Here is a 15,323-nt window from a genome sequence, read left to right as displayed (position 1 = left end):
ACCGTTACGCTAGCGGTGACGCCTCCTCTAACCGTAACCCAGACACCGCCCCTACAGAGAGACCAGTACGTTAACGGTGACACCTCCTCTATCCGTAACCCAGACACCGCTCCTACAGAGAGACCATTCCGTTAGCGGTGACGCCTCCTCTAACCGTAACCCAGACACCGCTCCTACAGAGAGACCATTACGTTAGCGGTGACGCCTCCTCTAACCGTAACCCAGACACCGCTCCTACAGAGAGACCATTACGTTAGCGGTGACACCTCCTCTAACCGTAACCCAGACACCGCTCCTACAGAGAGACCATTATGTTAGCGGTGACACCTCCTCTCACCGTAACCCAGACACCGCTCCTACAGAGAGACCATTACGTTAGCAGTGACACCTCCTCTAACCGTAACCCAGACACCGCTCCTACAGAGAGACCATTACGTTAGCGGTGACGCCTCCTCTAACCGTAACCCAGACACCGCTCCTACAGAGAGACCATTACGTTAGCGGTGACGCCTCCTCTAACCATAACCCAGACACCGCTCCTACAGAGAGACCATTACGTTAGCGGTGACGCCTCCTCTAACCGTAACCCAGACACCGCTCCTACAGAGAGACCATTACGTTAGCGGTGACACCTCCTCTAACCGTAACCCAGACACCGCCCCAACAGAGAGACCATTACGTTAGCGGTGACGCCTCCTCTAACCGTAACCCAGACACCGCTCCTACAGAGAGACCATTACGTTAGCGGTGACGCCTCCTCTAACCGTAACCCAGACACCGCTCCTACAGAGAGACCATTACGTTAGCGGTGACACCTCCTCTAACCGTAACCCAGACACCGCTCCTACAGAGAGACCATTACGCTAGCGGTGACACCTCCTCTAACCGTAACCCAGACACCGCTCCTACAGAGAGACCATTACGTTAGCGGTGACGCCTCCTCTAACCGTAACCCAGACACCGCCCCTACAGAGAGACCATTCCGTTAGCGGTGACACCTCCTCTAACCGTAACCCAGACACCGCTCCTACAGAGAGAACATTACGTTAGCGGTGACGCCTCCTCTAACCATAACCCAGACACCGCCCCTACAGACAGACCATTACGTTAGCGGTGACGCCCCCTCTAACCGTAACCCAGACACCGCCCCTGCAGAGAGACCATTCCGTTAGCGGTGACACCTCCTCTAACCGTAACCCAGACACCGCTCCTACAGAGAGACCATTACGTTAGCGGTGACACCTCCTCTAACCGTAACCCAGACACCGCCCCTACAGAGAGACCATTACATTAGCGGTGACACCTCCTCTAACCGTAACCCAGACACCGCTCTTACAGAGAGACCATTCCGTTAACGGTGACACCTCCTCTAACCGTAACCCAGACACCGCTCCTACAGAGAGACCATTACGTTAACGGTGACACCTCCTCTAACCGTAACCCAGACACCGCTCCTACAGAGAGACCATTCCGTTAACGGTGACACCTCCTCTAACCGTAACCCAGACACCGCTCCTACAGAGAGACCATTCCGTTAACGGTGACACCTCCTCTAACCGTAACCCAGACACCGCTCCTACAGAGAGACCGTTACGCTAGCGGTGACACCTCCTCTAACCGTAACCCAGACACCACCCCTACAGACAGACCATTACGTTAGCGGTGACGCCTCCTCTAACCGTAACCCAGACACCGCTCCTACAGAGAGACCATTACGTTAGCGGTGACACCTCCTCTAACCGTAACCCAGACACCGCTCCTACAGAGAGACCATTACGTTAACGGTGACGCCTCCTCTAACCGTAACCCAGACACCGCTCCTACAGACAGACCATTACGTTAGCGGTGACGCCTCCTCTAACCGTAACCCAGACACCGCTCCTACGTTAGCAGTGACGCCTCCTCTAACCGTAACCCAGACACCGCCCCTACAGACAGACCATTACGTTAGCGGTGACGCCTCCTCTAACCGTAACCCAGACACCGCTCCTACAGAGAGACCATTACGTTAGCGGTGACACCTCCTCTAACCGTAACCCAGACACCGCTCCTACGTTAGCGGTGACGCCTCCTCTAACCGTAACCCAGACACCGCTCCTACAGAGAGACCATTACGTTAGCGGTGACACCTCCTCTAACCGTAACCCAGACACCGCTCCTACAGAGAGACCATTACGTTAGCGGTGACGCCTCCTCTAACCGTAACCCAGACACCGCTCCTACAGAGAGACCATTCCGTTAGCGGTGACGCCTCCTCTCACCGTAACCCAGACACCGCTCCTACAGAGAGACCATTACGTTAGCGGTGACACCTCCTCTAACCGTAACCCAGACACCGCTCCTACAGAGAGACCATTACGTTAGCGGTGACACCTCCTCTAACCGTAACCCAGACACCGCTCCTACAGAGAGACCATTACGTTAACGGTGACACCTCCTCTAACCGTAACCCAGACACCGCTCCTACAGAGAGACCATTACGCTAGCGGTGACACCTCCTCTAACCGTAACCCAGACACCGCTCCTACAGAGAGACCATTACGTTAACGGTGACGCCTCCTCTAACCGTAACCCAGACACCGCCCCTACAGAGAGACCATTACATTAGCGGTGACGCCTCCTCTAACCATAACCCAGACACCGCTCCTACAGAGAGACCATTCCGTTAGCAGTGACACCTCCTCTAACCGTAACCCAGACACCGCTCCTACAGAGAGACCATTACGTTAACGGTGACACCTCCTCTAACCGTAACCCAGACACTGCTCCTACAGAGAGACCATTACGTTAACGGTGACACCTCCTCTAACCGTAACCCAGACACTGCTCCTACGTTAGCGGTGACACCTCCTCTGACCGTAACCCAGACACCGCTCCTACAGAGAGACCATTACGTTAGCGGTGACACCTCCTCTAACCGTAACCCAGACACCGCTCCTACAGAGAGACCATTACGTTAGCGGTGACACCTCCTCTAACCGTAACCCAGACACCGCCCCTACAGAGAGACCATTACGTTAGCGGTGACGCCTCCTCTAACCGTAATCCAGACACCGCCCCTACAGAGAGACCATTACGTTAGCGGTGACACCTCCTCTAACCGTAACCCAGACACCGCCCCTACAGAGAGACCATTACGTTAGCGGTGACACCTCCTCTAACCGTAACCCAGACACCGCTCCTACAGAGAGACCATTACGTTAGCGGTGACACCTCCTCTAACCGTAACCCAGACACCGCTCCTACAGAGAGACCATTACGTTAGCGGTGACACCTCCTCTAACCGTAACCCAGACACCGCCCCAACAGAGAGACCATTACGTTAGCGGTGACACCTCCTCTAACCGTAACCCAGACACCGCTCCTACAGAGAGACCATTACGTTAGCGGTGACACCTCCTCTAACCGTAACCCAGACACCGCTCCTACAGAGAGACCATTACGTTAACGGTGACGCCTCCTCTAACCATAACCCAGACACCGCTCCTACAGACAGACCATTACGTTAGCGGTGACACCTCCTCTAACCGTAACCCAGACACCGCCCCTACAGAGAGACCATTACGTTAGCGGTGACGCCTCCTCTAACCGTAACCCAGACACCGCCCCTACAGAGAGACCATTACGTTAGCGGTGACGCCTCCTCTAACCGTAACCCAGACACCGCTCCTACAGAGAGACCATTACGTTAACGGTGACACCTCCTCTAACCGTAACCCAGACACCGCTCCTACAGAGAGACCGTGACAGTGAAACCTTTCCCGCGGTTTTATGCCATTTTGTTTTTTTTAATGAGTTTCTACAGTGTGACAAAACGAAAAATAATTAAAAAACAAGTTTATACTCTGCAAAACAAAGATTTCAAATGTACAGTTCATAACAATTAAGAAAAAGCACCCATAGTAGAATCGTATTAAGTTAGTTGCCACTCCATCCTCCCACTACCCAACTCCAAGCCACCCTTGCTATACATAAAAAAGTTAAACAGAACTTCTACCATTACAGAGCTGCATTTATAAAAAGAAGGTATATTGCCTACTACCTAAGCCATAATATGTTTACACATCAAAAAAAACTTAAATCTTAACCAGAGCAAAAATCAAAAAGGGCCACTTTTCAACATAATTGTACAAGTGCTAAGAGTGTTGTAAAAACAAGCCTGAAGGCTTTGTGTTTCAATGTGAGGACCATTCGTAACAAGGTGGATGAATTGAATGTGCAGATAGTTATTAATGAATATGGTATAGTTGGGATCACAGAGACATGGCACCAGGGTGACCAAGGATGGGAGCTCAACATCCAGGGATATTCAATATTCAGGAGGAAAGAAAAGGAGGCGGGTTAGCGTTGCTGGTTAGAGAGGAGATTAACACAATAGAAAGGAAGGACATTAGCCTGGAGGTTAGAGCTGCATAACAGTAAGGGGCAGAAAACGCTGGTGGGAGTTGTGTACAGGCCACCTAACAGTAGTAGTGAGGTTGGGGATGGCATTAAACAGGAAATTAGAAATGCATGCAATAAAGGAACAGTAGTTATAATGGGTGACTTCAATCTAAACATAGATTGGGTGAACCAAATTGGTAAGGATGCTGAGGAAGGGGATTTCTTGGAATGTATGCGGGATGGTTTTCTGAACCAACATGTCGAGGAACCAACTAGAGAGCAGGCCATTCTAGATTGAGTATTGAGCAATGAGGAAGAGTTAGTTAGCAATCTTGTCGTGCCAGGCCCCTTGGGTAAGAGTGACCATAATATGGTGGAATTCTTCATTAAGATGGAGAGTGACATAGTTAATTCAGAAACAAAGCTTCTGAACTTAAAGAAGGGTAACTTTGAAAGTATGAGACTTGAATTAGCTAAGATAGACTGGCAAATGATACTTAAAGGGTTGATGGTGGATATGCAATGGCAAGCATTTGACGCATGGATGAACTACAACAATTGTTCATCCCAGTTTGGCAAAAGAATAAACCAGGGAAGGTAGTGCACCCGTGGCTGACAAGGGAAATTAAGGATAGTATCAAGTCCAAAGAAGAAACATACAAATTAGCCAGAAAAAGTGGTACACCTGAGGACTGGGAGAAATTCAGAGACCAGCAGAGGAGGACAAAGGGCTTAATTAGGAAAGGGAAAAAAGATTATGAGAGAAAGCTGGCAGGGAACATAAAAACTGACTGTTAAAGCTTTTATAGATATGTGAAAAGAAAAAGGTTGGTTAAGACAAATGTAGGTCCCTTACAGTCAGAAACAGGTGAATTGATCATGGGGAACAAGGACATGGCAGACCACTTGAATAATTACTTTGGTTCTGTCTTCACTAAGGAGGACATAAATAATCTTAGGTAAAAATTGAAGGGATTAAAGGCAGATAGATCCCCAGGGCCAGATGGTCTGCATCCCAGAGTGCTTAAGGAAGTAGCCCAAGAAATAGTGGATGCATTAGTGATAATTTTTTAATACTCTTTAGATTCTGGATTAGTTCCTGAGGATTGGAAGGTGGCTAATGTAACTCGAAAATTCGAACCTTTTTTGCAGAGTCTTTGAAGTCAAGGATGCAGCCTAATTACCAGCTCTTCCCAGGTACGAATTTGACAGACAAGCTGAGTTTTTGAACAGGTGAAGTCTCCATGTTGAGTCTCATTAATTCCTTCTAACTTGGAAAAGGCATTCTCTTTCAAGCCTGATCTTCCATTTATAGGGAAATTATGTGGGGTCTTGGGCAAAGAGCTGGGCACTGGAACCAAATCTTTGGAAAATAATTCCCTTCTGTATTGTGTGGTTCTATGTAGTTTTGCAAGAGAGAATCCCATATACCTGAAAGATTTTGCCAGAACATGGTAGTCAAGTATCTTTTCAAAGGACATAAAAGCATGAAAAATTAATTTGCTTAACAAACATGAATTTGGATCATGGCATCCACAATATGGGTTGTCCAGGTCAGGCAGCCTGTGGCAGAATTTTAAATTTTATTTCTTTGTTTTGAGTTAATATGGAACAGGCCCATTCAACACTGCAAGCAAACAAGCAAACATAAGAATTAGGAGCAGAATTAGTCCATTCAGACCATCAAATCTGCTCCGCCATTCCATCATGGCTGATCCCGGAATCCACTCAACTCCATACACCTCCCTTCTTGGCATATTCTTTGATGCCCTGACCGATCTGGAACCTATCAACTTTCATTTTAAATTTACCCACAGACTTGTCCTCCACCACAGTCTGTGTGAGAGCATTCCACAGATTCACTACTCTCTGTCTAAAAAAATTCCTCTTCATCTCTATTCTAAAAGGTCGCCCCCCACATTTGAGGCTGTGCCCTCTAGTTCTGAATACCCTCACCACAGGAAACATATTCTCCACATCTACCCTATCTAGTCCTTTCAACATCTGGTTAGTTTTCAATGAGAATCCCCCACATTCTTCTACATTCCACAGTAATGAACTCGTTAATGTTTAACGTTGGACAGGGCCACGTTTCACAACGGGAAAACCTGGTGACTTTTGCAAACTTTTCTCTGAGCCATCGCTGATGACATTCGGGAGATTGAAATGTGCGGACTCACCCAGTCTGACTGACATCCCCAGCAACTGGCCTTTCCACATCCAGTGCTGCTGGAAGCTCCGCGATACTTCAGTCTGCCTGAGATTTGCTGGTCTTTGAGTACAACAAGGTGCTTCCAGACAGCAGCACTACATGCTGATGGACACAGTGACGACTCTGAGGGAAAGGATCCATCAAACACTCGGGACTTGTGTGACCCAGTCCCTCAAACACATAAATGACAGAAAAGTACAGCGCAGGAACAGACCTTTGGCCCGACAATGCCAAGTTAGACTAAACCCACCTGCGTACACCTGATCACTATCACTGCATTCTCTGCCTGTCTGAGCAGCTCCTGAATTCCTGTGTCCTCTCTGCTGCCACCACTCCCCCAGAAAGGGTGTATTGCCCAATGGACGAATGCCACTGGCACCTTGTGCACAGAAAGTGCTCACACAACCAACGTGTAGAGAGAGGGGAGATAGTCTGTTGCATCCACCTCCCATCTCCCCTCTCTTTCAATCCGGATGAAGGGTCTTCAGTTGTCCATTTCCCTCACAGGTGCTGCCTGAGCTGTTCAGTTCCTCCGACACTTTCTGTGCTGCCCTCAGACCGATGACCTGCCCTCAGACCAATGACCTTCCCTCACATCGATGACCTGCCCTCAGACCGATGACCGGCCCTCAGATCGCTGACCTGCCCTCAGATCGATGACCTGCCCTCAGACCGATGACCTGCCTTCAGACCAATGACATGCCCTCTGATCGATGACCTGCCTTCTGACCGATGATCTGTCCTCTGACCGATGACCTGCCCTCAGAACGATGACCTGCCCTCTGATCGATGACCTGCCCTCAGACCGATGACCTGCCCTCAGAACGATGACCTGCCCTCTGATCGATGACCTGCCCTCAGACCGATGACCTGCCCTCTGATCGATGACCTGCCCTCAGACCGATGACCTGCCCTCAGACCGATGACCTGCCCTCTGATCGATGACCTGCCCTCAGACCGATGACCTGCCCTCAGACCGATGACCTGCCCTCAGACCGATGACCTGCCCTCAGATCGCTGACCTGCCTTCAGACCGATGACCTGCCCTCTGACCGATGATCTGCCCTCAGATCGCTGACCTGCCCTCAGACCGATGACCTGCCTTCAGACCAATGATCTGCCCTCAGATCGATGACCTGCCCTCAGATCGATGACCTGTCCTCTGACCGATGACCGGCCCTCAGATCGATGACCTGCCCTCTGACCGATGATCTGCCCTCAGACCGATGACCTGCCCTCAGATCGATGACTTGCCCTCAGATCGATGACTTGCCCTCTGATCGATGACCTGCCTTCAGACCGATGACCTGCCTTCAGACCGATGACCTTCCCACACATCGATGACCTGCCCTCAGATCGATGACTTGCCCTCAGATCGATGACTTGCCCTCAGATCGATGATCTGCCTTCAGACCGATGACCGGCCCTCAGATCGATGACCTGTCCTCTGACCGATGACCTGCCCTCAGACCGATGACCGGCCCTCAGATCGATGACCTGTCCTCTGACCGATGACCTGCCCTCTGACCGATGACCTGCCCTCTGACCGATGACCGGCCCTCAGATCGATGACCTGTCCTCTGACCGATGATCTGCCCTCAGACCGATGACCTACCCTCTGATCGATGACCTGCCCTCAGACCGATGACCTTCCCTCACACCGATGACCTGCCTTCAGACCGATGACCGGCCCTCAGACCAATGACCGGCCCTCAGACCGATGATTTGCCCTCTGACCGATGACCTTCCCTCACACCGATGACCGGCCCTCAGATCGATGACCTGTCCTCTGACCGATGATCTGCCCTCTGACCGATGACCTGCCCTCTGACCGATGACCTTCCCTCACACCGATGACCGGCCCTCAGATCGATGACCTGCCCTCAGACCGATGACCTGCCCTCAGACCGATGACCTTCCCTCACACCGACCGGCCCTCAAATCGATGACTTGTCCTCTCACCGATGATCTGCCCTCAGACCGATGACCTGCCCTCTGATCGATGACCTGCCCTCAGACCGATGACCTGCCCTCTGATCCATGACCAGACCGATGACCTGCCCTCTGACCGATGACCTGCCCTCAGACCGATGATCTGCCCTCTGACCGATGACCTGCCTTCAGACCGATGATCTGCCCTCACACCGATGACCGGCCCTCAGATCGATGACCTGCCCTCTGACTGATGACCGGCCCTCAGACCGATGACCTGCCCTCAGACCGATGACCTGCCTTCAGACCGATGAACTGCCCTCAGATCGATGACCTGCCCTCTGACCGATGACCTGCCCTCTGACCGATGACCTGCCCTCTGACCGATGACCGACCCTCTGACCGATGACCTGCCCTCTGACCGATGACCTTCCCTCACACCGATGACCTGCCCTCAGACCGATGACCTGCCTTCAGACCGATGACCGGCCCTCAGACCGATGATCTGCCCTCTGACCGATGACCGGCCCTCAGACCGATGATCTGCCCTCTGACCGATGACCTTCCCTCACACCGATGACCGGCCCTCAGATCGATGACCTGTCCTCTGACCGATGATCTGCCCTCTGACCGATGACCTTCCCTCACACCGATGACTGGCCCTCAGATCGATGACCTGCCCTCAGACCGATGACCTGCCCTCAGACCGATGACCTTCCCTCACACCGATGACCGGCCCTCAGATCGATGACCTGCCCTCAGATCGATGACCTGCCCTCTGACCGATGACCTTCCCTCACACCGATGACCGGCCCTCAGATCGATGACCTGCCCTCTGACCGATGACCGGCCCTCAAATCGATGACCTGTCCTCTGACCGATGATCTGCCCTCAGACCGATGACCTGCCCTCTGATCGATGACCTGCCTTCAGACCGATGACCTGCCCTCAGACTGATGACCTGCCCTCAGACCGATGACCTGCCCTCTGATCGATGACCTTCCCTCACACCGATGACCTGCCCTCAGACCGATGACCTGCCCTCAGACCGATGACCTGCCCTCTGATCGATGACCTTCCCTCACACCGATGACTTGCCCTCAGACCGATGACCTGCCCTCAGACCGATGACCTGCCCTCAGACCGATGACCTGCCCTCTGATCGATGACCTGCCTTCAGACCGATGACCTGCCCTCAGACCGATGACCTGCCCTCAGAACGATGACCTGCCTTCAGACCGATGACCGGCCCTCTGACCGATGACCGGCCCTCAGAACGATGACCTGCCCTCTGATCGATGACCGGCCCTCAGAACGATGACCTGCCCTCTGATCGATGACCGGCCCTCAGAACGATGACCTGCCCTCTGATCGATGACCTGCCTTCAGACCGATGACCTGCCCTCAGAACGATGACCTGCCCTCTGACCGATGACCGGCCCTCAGAACGATGACCTGCCTTCAGACCGATGACCATCCTCCCCTCACAGAGGGAAGAATGGTAGGCTGATAGAGAATGTTGCTTTACACAAAGGGGAGGATAGTAGGCTGATAGCGAGTGTTGTATTACACTGGAGGGGAGGATGGTAAGCTGATAGTGAATGCTGCATTACACGGAGGGGAATAGGGTAGGCAGATAGTGAGTGTTGTATTAGACGAGGGGAGGATGGTAGGCTGATAGTGAGTGGTGTATTACACAGAGGGGAGAATGGTAGGCTGATAGTGAGTGGTGTATTACACAAAGGGGAGGATGGTAGGCTGATAGTGAGTGTGGTATTACAGAAGGGGAGGATGGTAGGCTGATAGCGTATGTTGTATTACACCGAGTGGAGGATGGTAGGCTGATAGTGAGTGTTGTATTACACGGAGGGGAATATGGTAGGCAGATAGTGAGTGTTGTATTACATGAGGAGAGAATGGGAGGCTGATAGTGAGCGTATTACACGTAGGGGAGGATGGCAGGGTAATAGTGAGTGTTGTATTACATGGAGGGGAGAATGGAAGGTTGATAGTGAGTGTTGTATTACATGAGGGGAGGATGGTCGGCTGATAGTGAGTGTTGTATTACACAAAGGGGAGGATGGGAGGCTGATAGTGAGTGTTGTATTACACAAAGGGGAGGATGGGAGGCTGATAGTGAGTGTTGTATTACACAAAGGGAAGGTTGGTAGGCTTACAGTGAGTGTTGTATTACACGAGGGGAGAATGGTAGGCTGATAGAGAATGTTGCTTTACACAAAGGGGAGGATGGTAGGCTGATAGTGAGTGTCGTATTAGAGGAGGGGAGGATGGTAGGCTGATAGCGAGTGTTGTATTACACCGGAGGGGAGGATGGTAAGCTGATAGTGAATGCTGCAGTACACGGAAGGGAATATGGTAGGCAGATAGTGAGTGTTGTATTACATGAGGGGCGGATGGTAGGCTGATAGTGAGTGTTATATTACACGGAGGGGAGGATGGTAGGCTGATAGTGAGTGTTGTATGACATGGAGGGGAGGACGGTAGGGTGATAGTGAGTGTTGTATTACACGGAGGCGAGGATTGTAGGTTAATAATCTGTGAGAGCTGTATTGCACGGAGGGGAGGATAATAGGCTGATAGTGTGTGTTGTATTACACGGAGGGGAGGATGGTAGGTTAATAATCGGTGAGAGTTGTATTGCACGGAGGGGAGGACAGTAGGCTGATAGTGAGTGTTGTATTACACAGAGGGGAGGATGGTAGGGTGATAGTGAGTGTTGTATTACATATTGGGGAGGATGGTAGGGTGATTCTGAGTTTTGTATTACATTGAGGGAGGATGTTAGGGTGATAGTGAGTGTTGTATTACATGAGGGGAGGATGGTAGGGTGATAGTGAGTGTTGTATTAATCAGAGGGGAGGATGGTAGGGTGATAGTGAGTGTTGTATTAATCAGAGGGGAGGATGGTAGGGTGATAGTGAGTGTTGTATTACATGAGGGGAGGATGGTAGGCTGGTAGTGAGTGTTATATTACACGGAGGGGAGGATGGTAGTCTGATAGTGAGTGTTGTATTAAACGGAGGGGAGGATGGTAGGCTGATAGTGAGTGTTGTATTACATGGAGGGGAGGATGGTAGGGTGATACTGAGTGTTGAATTACTCTGAGGCGAGAATGGTAGGCTGATAGTGAGTGTTTTATTACACAGAGGGGAGGATGGTAGGGTGATAGTGTGTGTTGTATGACTCAGAAAGGAGGATGGTAGGGTGATAGTGAGTGTTGTATTACATAGAGGGGAGGATGGTAGGGTGATACTGAGTGTTGTATTACACAGAGGCAGAATGGTAGTGTGATAGTGAGTGTTTTATTACACAGAGGGGAGGATGGTAGGGTGATAGTGAGTGTTGTATTACACAGAGGCAGAATGGTAGTGTGATAGTGAGTGTTTTATTACACAGAGGGGAGGATGGTAGTGTGATAGTGAGTGTTTTATTACACAGAGGGGAGGATGGTAGTGTGATAGTGAGTGTTTTATTACACAGAGGGGAGGATGGTAGGGTGATAGTGAGTGTTGCATTACATAGAGGGGAGGATGGTAGGGTGATACTGAGTGTTGTATTACACAGAGGGAGGATGGTAGTGTGATAGTGTGTGTTGTATGACTCAGAAAGGAGGATGGTAGGGTGATAGTGAGTGTTGTATTACACGGAGGGGAGGATGGTAGGTTAATAATCGATGACATTTGAATTGCACGGAAGGGAGGATGGTAGGCTGATAGTGAGTGTTTTATTACACAGAGGGGGGGATTGTAGGGTGATCGTGAATGTTGTGTTACACGGAGGGGAGGACAGTCGGCTGATAGTGAGTGTTGTATTACCCGGAGGGTAGGATAGTAGGCTGATAGTGAGTGTTGTATTACACAAGGGGAGGATGGTAGGCTGGTAGTGAATGTTGTCTTACATGCAAGGGAATATGGTAGGCTGTTAGTGAGTGTTGTGTTACATGAGGAGATGATGGTAGGATGATTGTGAGTGTTGTGTTACATGAGGGGAGGATGGTAGGCTGATAGTCAGTGTATTACTCGGAGGGGAGGATGGTATGGTGATAGTGAGTGTTGTATTACACGGAGGGGAGAATGTTAGGTTGATAGTGAGTTTTGTATTACACAGAGGAGAGGATGGTAGGGTGATAGTGAGTGTTGTATTGAATAGAGTGGAGGACGGTTGGCTGATAGTGAGTGTTGTCTTACACGGAATGGAGGATGGTAGGCTGATAGTGAGTGTTGTATTACACGGAGGGGAGGATGGTAGGCTGATAGTGAGTGTTGTATTACATGGAGGGGAGTATGGTAGGCTGATCGTGTGTGTTGTATTACACGGAGGGGAGGATATTAGGCTGTTAGTGTGTTTTTTATTACACAGACGGGAGGATTGTAGGGTGATAGTGAGTGTTGTATTACATATTGGGGAGGATGGTAGGGTGATTCTGAGTTTTGTATTACATTGAGGGAGGATGTTAGGGTGATAGTGAGTGTTGTATTAATCAGAGGGGAGGATGGTAGGGTGATAGTGAGTGTTGTATTACATGAGGGGAGGATGGTAGGCTGGTAGTGAGTGTTATATTACACGGAGGGGAGGATGGTAGTCTGAAAGTGAGTGTTGTATTACACGGAGGGGAGGATAGTAGGGTGATAGTGAGTGTTGTATTACATATTGGGGAGGATGGTAGGGTGATTCTGAGTTTTGTATTACATTGAGGGAGGATGTTAGGGTGATAGTGAGTGTTGTATTAATCAGAGGGGTGGATGGTAGGGTGATAGTGAGTGTTGTATTACATGAGGGGAGGATGGTAGGCTGGTAGTGAGTGTTATATTACACGGAGGGGAGGATTGTAGTCTGATAGTGAGTGTTGTATTAAACGGAGGGGAGGATGGTAGGCTGATAGTGAGTGTTGTATTACACGGAGGTCATGATGGTAGGCTGATAGTGAGTGTTGTATTACATGGAGGGGAGGATGGTAGGGTGATACTGAGTGTTGAATTACTCTGAGGCGAGAATGGTAGGCTGATAGTGAGTGTTGCATTACACAGATGGGAGGATGGTAGGGTGATAGTGAGTGTTGTATTACAGGGAGGGGAGGATGGTAGGTTAATAATCGGTGAGATTTGTATTGCACGGAGGGGAGGACGGTAGGCTGATAGTGAGTGTTGTGTTACATTAGGAGAGGATGGTAGGCTGATTGTGGGTGTTGTAATACACTGAGGGGAGGGTTGTAGGGTGACAGTGAGTGTTGTATTACATAGAGGCGAGGGTGGTAGTGTGATAGTGAGTGTTTTATTATACAGAGGGGAGGATGGTAGGGTGATAGTGTGTGTTGTATGACTCAGAAAGGAGGATGGTAGGGTGATAGTGAGTGTTGTATTACATAGAGGGGAGGATGGTAGGGTGATACTGAGTGTTGTATTACACAGAGGCAGAATGGTAGTGTGATAGTGAGTGTTTTATTACACAGAGGGGAGGATGGTAGGGTGATAGTGAGTGTTGCATTACATAGAGGGGAGGATGGTAGGGTGATACTGAGTGTTGTATTACACAGAGGGAGGATGGTAGTGTGATAGTGAGTGTTGTATTACACAGAGGGAGGATGGTAGTGTGATAGTGAGTGTTTTATTACACAGAGGGGAGGATGGTAGGGTGATAGTGTGTGTTGTATGACTCAGAAAGGAGGATGGTAGGGTGATAGTGAGTGTTGTATTACACGGAGGGGAGGATGGTAGGTTAATAATCGATGACATTTGAATTGCACGGAAGGGAGGACGGTAGGCTGATAGTGAGTGTTTTATTACACGGAGGGTAGGATAGTAGGCTGATAGTGAGTGTTGTATTACACAAGGGGAGGATGGTAGGCTGGTAGTGAATGTTGTCTTACATGAGGAGATGATGGTAGGATGATTGTGAGTGTTGTGTTACATGAGGGGAGGATGGTAGGCTGATAGTGAGTGTATTACTCGGAGGGGAGGATGGTATGGTGATAGTGAGTGTTGTATTACACGGAGGGGAGAATGTTAGGTTGATAGTGAGTTTTGTATTACACAGAGGAGTGGATGGTAGGGTGATAGTGAGTGTTGTATTACATGGAGGAGAGGATGGTAGGCTGATAGTGAGTGTTGTGTTACATGGAGGGGAGGATGGTAGGCTGATAGTGAGTGTTGTATTACATGGAGGGGGGTATGGTAGGCTGATAGTGTGTGTTGTATTACACGGAGGGAGGATGGTAGTGTGATAGTGAGTGTTTTATTACACAGAGGGAGGATGGTAGTGTGATAGTGTGTGTTGTATGACTCAGAAAGGAGGATGGTAGGGTGATAGTGAGTGTTGTATTACACAGAGGGGAGGATGGTAGGTTAATAATCGATGACATTTGAATTGCACGGAAGGGAGGATGGTAGGCTGATAGTGAGTGTTTTATTACACAGAGGGGGGGATTGTAGGGTGATCGTGAATGTTGTGTTACACGGAGGGGAGGACAGTCGGCTGATAGTGAGTGTTGTATTACCCGGAGGGTAGGATAGTAGGCTGATAGTGAGTGTTGTATTACACAAGGGGAGGATGGTAGGCTGGTAGTGAATGTTGTCTTACATGCAAGGGAATATGGTAGGCTGTTAGTGAGTGTTGTCTTACATGAGGAGATGATGGTAGGATGATTGTGAGTGTTGTGTTACATGAGGGGAGGATGGTAGGCTGATAGTGAGTGTATTACTCGGAGGGGAGGATGGTATGGTGATAGTGAGTGTTGTATTACACGGAGGGGAGAATGTTAGGTTGATAGTGAGTTTTG

At 49.9% G+C, this 15,323-nt stretch overlaps 1 protein-coding gene across 1 annotated transcript in view; it reads left to right on the top strand.

The window, feature by feature from the left end:
• The window catches only part of LOC132406661 (uncharacterized), a 177,954-nt gene that overhangs the window by 150,567 nt on the left and 12,064 nt on the right, over positions 1–15,323 (top strand). The window contains exon 2 of the transcript XR_009516217.1: positions 5,536–5,580. The gene's annotated coding sequence lies outside the window, so the exon portion shown is untranslated. The remainder of the gene's footprint in view (positions 1–5,535; positions 5,581–15,323) is intronic.

Source organism: Hypanus sabinus, chromosome 17 (genome assembly GCF_030144855.1).
Source record: "Hypanus sabinus isolate sHypSab1 chromosome 17, sHypSab1.hap1, whole genome shotgun sequence".
NCBI classification, from domain to species: domain Eukaryota; kingdom Metazoa; phylum Chordata; class Chondrichthyes; order Myliobatiformes; family Dasyatidae; genus Hypanus; species Hypanus sabinus.
The sequence above is the reverse complement of the archived record's forward strand: the minus strand, read 5'-3'. Positions and strand labels throughout refer to the sequence as shown.